This window comes from Cherax quadricarinatus, chromosome 26 (genome assembly GCF_038502225.1).
Source record: "Cherax quadricarinatus isolate ZL_2023a chromosome 26, ASM3850222v1, whole genome shotgun sequence".
Taxonomy (NCBI): domain Eukaryota; kingdom Metazoa; phylum Arthropoda; class Malacostraca; order Decapoda; family Parastacidae; genus Cherax; species Cherax quadricarinatus.
In genome coordinates, this window is record NC_091317.1 from 14,019,346 (window position 1) to 14,024,345 (window position 5,000).

At 49.0% G+C, this 5,000-nt stretch overlaps 1 protein-coding gene across 1 annotated transcript in view; it reads right to left on the reverse strand.

Moving 5' to 3' along the window:
• Positions 1-5,000, reverse strand: part of LOC128691709 (ADP-ribosylation factor-like protein 4C) — a 70,803-nt gene that overhangs the window by 6,357 nt on the left and 59,446 nt on the right. The gene's annotated exons all lie outside the window — the stretch shown is intronic.

Genomic DNA, 5,000 nt, shown 5'->3' on the forward strand with positions numbered 1-5,000 from the left:
GCTTCCGGCTGCTATCAGATCTGCAGAGTTGGGGTGGCTCTCTTATTGCTGGGCATCCGGCTGTTGTGAGGCTTTTCTTGATAATGTTATTAACCTCTTCATGCCTTGTAATCTTTCCCTCGGATTTACGGCACACAAGACCATGGTACCCGAATCGGTCTGCTGCTTCACTACCGCAAATACACCTGCGTTCGGCGAAAATAGGAGCGGCAGGTCGAAGAATAACACCAGTGCTGATAGTTTGTGGGTCGAGACGTGTGCCAAGGCTGGAGTTGGGAACATCCAACAGAAATTTCCTTCCATGAGGAGCTCTCACTGCTAGGAGACGGGCTCTATCCTTCCTCGACACACTCTGAAGCATGGTTGACGCCAGGTTGAGGCCAGAAATGAGTTGCCTTGTACAGTCATTTTCTTCGTCAACTCTTGAAGAGGGAAGGGCTCTTGATTCAAGGAATTACTCTTCCCCACCTCGAGTTAAATCTAAATACCTCCCATTCCACAGACACTGTATCTCCCTTACCTTATCCAGAAGTGGGTGATGGCAGAGGAGGGAGAGGTAGTCCAAGAAAGTGGTGCATACTCAAGGTGAGAGAGAAGGGGACCTCTCCTTTATACAAAGTTCTGCAGCCTCTACAGGTACGACATACTCCTTAGTGACGTAAGCTGTTAGGCTGCCTTGCTTCCAACATTCACGACTTATCGAATTTTGATATAAAACTTCGCAAGATTAAAAGATTTACATGTTTGTTGACAGTGAGTGCAGAGTGATGTTGCACCTCCAGGATAACAATTGCACAGATGTTCAACACTTCATTCATTTTTACCAGGTGACTGTCTGTCTGTTTCTGTCTCTGTGTCTCTGTCTCTCTCTGCTGAGGGGCGAGGTGGGGGGGGAGCCACCCCCTACATACTCACCCCGCCACACCACACAACTACTCTGGGTGAGATATCATATTATATCCATCCCTCCCCACCATACCCCTCCCTCCCCCCACCATATCCCTCCCTCCCCCAACAGGGTGCGATGCCGCATACCTCACTGGTGGGAGCATCATTCGCCTCACAATCGCAAGATTACGGACTCGATTCCCTAGTGCTGAAAAACATACAGGCAAGATTCCTTACACCCCAGCTGCCTTTGTCCATCTAGCACTAACACTAAGTTCCTGTGTGTTAGCCCACACCTCGGGATCACATGTAAGGAAAAATGTGTTAAAAAATTCCAGTCCTACTGGAATGTCACATACAGTGAAAGAACACACTCCAGTCCTACTGGAATGTCACATACAGTGAAAGAACACACTCCAGTCCTACTGGAATGTCACATACAGTGAAAGAACACACTCCAGTCCTACTGGAATGTCACATACAGTGAAAGAACACACTCCAGTCCTACTGGAATGTCACATACAGTGTAAGAACACACTCCAGTCCTACTGGAATGTCACATACAGTGAAAGAACACACTCCAGTCCTACTGGAATGTCACATACAGTGTAAGAACACACTCCAGTCCTACTGGAATGTCACATACAGTGTAAGAACACACTCCAGTCCTACTGGAATGTCACATACAGTGAAAGAACACACTCCAGTCCAACTGGAATGTCTCATACAGTGTAAGAACACACTCCAGTCCAACTGGAATGTCACATACAGTGAAAGAACACACTCCAGTCCAACTGGAATGTCACATACAGTGTAAGAACACACTCCAGTCCAACTGGAATGTCACATACAGTGTAAGAACACACTCCAGTCCTACTGGAATGTCACATACAGTGAAAGAACACACTCCAGTCCTACTGGAATGTCACATACAGTGTAAGAACACACTCCAGTCCTACTGGAATGTCACATACAGTGTAAGAACACACTGCAGTCCTACTGGAATGTCACATACAGTGAAAGAACACACTGCAGTCCTACTGGAATGTCACATACAGTGAAAATGAACACACTCCAGTCCTACTGGAATGTCACATACAGTGAAAGAACACACTGCAGTCCTACTGGAATGTCACATACAGTGAAAGAAATGTCACACACCTACTGGAATGTCACATACAGTGAAAGAACACACTGCAGTCCTACTGGAATGTCACATACAGTGAAAGAACACACTGCAGTCCTACTGTGTCACATACAGTGAAAGAACACACTCCAGGAAACACACTGTCACATACAGTGAAAGAACACACTCCAGTCCTACTGGAATGTCACATACAGTGAAAGAACACACTGCAGTCCTACTGGAATGTCACATACAGTGAAAGAACACACTGCAGTCCTACTGGAATGTCACATACAGTGGAATGTCAATACAGAACACACTGCACCTACCGGAATGTCACATACAGTGAAAGAACACACTGCAGTCCTACTGGAATGTCACATACAGTGAAAGAACACACTGCAGTCCTACTGGAATGTCACATACAGTGTAAGAACACACTGCAGTCCTACTGGAATGTCACATACAGTGTAAGAACACACTCCAGTCCTACTGGAATGTCACATACAGTGAAAGAACACACTGCAGTCCTACTGGAATGTCACATACAGTGAAAGAACACACTGCAGTCCTACTGGAATGTCACATACAGTGAAAGAACACACTCCAGTCCTACTGGAATGTCACATACAGTGAAAGAACACACTCCAGTCCTACTGGAATGTCACATACAGTGTAAGAACACACTCCAGTCCTACTGGAATGTCACATACAGTGAAAGAACACACTCCAGTCCTACTGGAATGTCACATACAGTGAAAGAACACACTCCAGTCCTACTGGAATGTCACATACAGTGAAAGAACACACTCCAGTCCTACTGGAATGTCACATACAGTGAAAGAACACACTCCAGTCCTACTGGAATGTCACATACAGTGTAAGAACACACTCCAGTCCTACTGGAATGTCACATACAGTGAAAGAACACACTCCAGTCCTACTGGAATGTCACATACAGAGAAAGAACACACTCCAGTCCTACTGGAATGTCACAGGAATTCCTCGGTATTAAGAGAATCAGTAAGGATTCTCAGCACCATACCTCTTATCCACTCATCCCACTCACACACTCACCCCACTCACACACTCACCCCACTCACGCACTCATCCAACTCACACTCACCCCACTCACACACCCATCCCACTCACACACTCATCCCACTCACACACTCACCCCACCCACACACTCACCCCACTCACACATTTACCCCACTCACACACTCACCCCACCCACACACTCAGCCCACTCACACACTCATCCCACTCACACACTCAGCCCACTCACACACTCACCCCAATCACACACTCAGCCCACTCACACACTCAGCCCACTCACACACTCATCCCACTCACACACGCACCCCACTCACACACTCACCTCACTCACACACTCATCCCACTTATCCCCCACTCACACTCCCCCACTCACACACTCACTCCCCCCCACTCACACATTCCCACTCACCACTCATACTCATACACTCACCCCACTCACACACTCACCCCACTCACACACTCATCCCACTCACACACTCACCCCATTCACACACTCATCCCATTCACACACTCATCTCACTCACACACTCACCCCACTCACACACTCATCCCACTCACACACTCATCCCACTCACACACTCACCACACTCACACACTCATCCCACTCACACTCACCCCACTCACACACTCATCCCACTCACACACTCACCCCACTCACACACTCATCCCACTCACACACTCACCCCACTCACACTCATCCCGCTCACACACTTATCGCACTCACACACTCATCCTACTCACACACTCGTCCCACTCACGCACTCATCTCACTCACTCATTCCACTCAAACACTCACCTCACTCATACACTCACCCCACTCACACACTCACTCCACTCACACACTCATCCCACTCACACACTCATCCCACTCACACACTCATCCCACTCACACTCACCCCACTAATACACTCATCCCACTCACACACTCATCCCACTCACACACTCATCCAACTCACACACTCACCCCACTCACACATTTACCCCACTCACACACTCATCCCACTCACACACTCACCCCACTCACACACTCATCCCACTCACACACTCTCCCCACTCACACACTCACCCTACTCACACCTCACTCACACACTCATCCCACTCACACTCACCCCACTAACACACACACTCCACTCACACTCACCCCACTCACACACTCATCCCACTCATACATCCATCCCACTCACACATCCATCCCACACATACACTCACCCCACTCACACACTCATCCCACTCACACACTCACCCCACTCACACACTCACCCCACTCACACACTCACCCCACTCACACACTCACCCCACTCACACTCATCCCGCTCACACACTTATCGCACTCACACACTCATCCCACTCACACACTCATCCCACTCACACACTCATCAAACTCACACACTCACCCCACTCACACATTTACCCCACTCACACACTCACCCCACTCACACACTCATCCCACTCACACACTCTCCCCACTCACACACTCACCCCACTCACACTCACCTCACTCACACACTCATCCCACTCACACTCACCCCACTAAAACACACACTCCAATCACACACTTATCCCACTCACACTCACCCCACTCACACACTCATCCCACTCACACATCCATCCCACTCATACACTCACCACACTCACACACTCACCCCACTCACACACTCATCCCACTCACACACTCACCCCACTCACACACTCATCCCACTCACACACTCACCCCACTCACACTCATCCCGCTCACACACTTATCGCACTCACACACTCATCCTACTCACACACTCGTCCCACTCACACACTCATCTCACACACTCATTCCACTCAAACACTCACCTCACTCATACACTCACCCCACTCACACACTCACCCCAGTCACACACTCATCCCACTCACACACTCATCCCACTCACACACTCATCCCACTCACACTCACCCC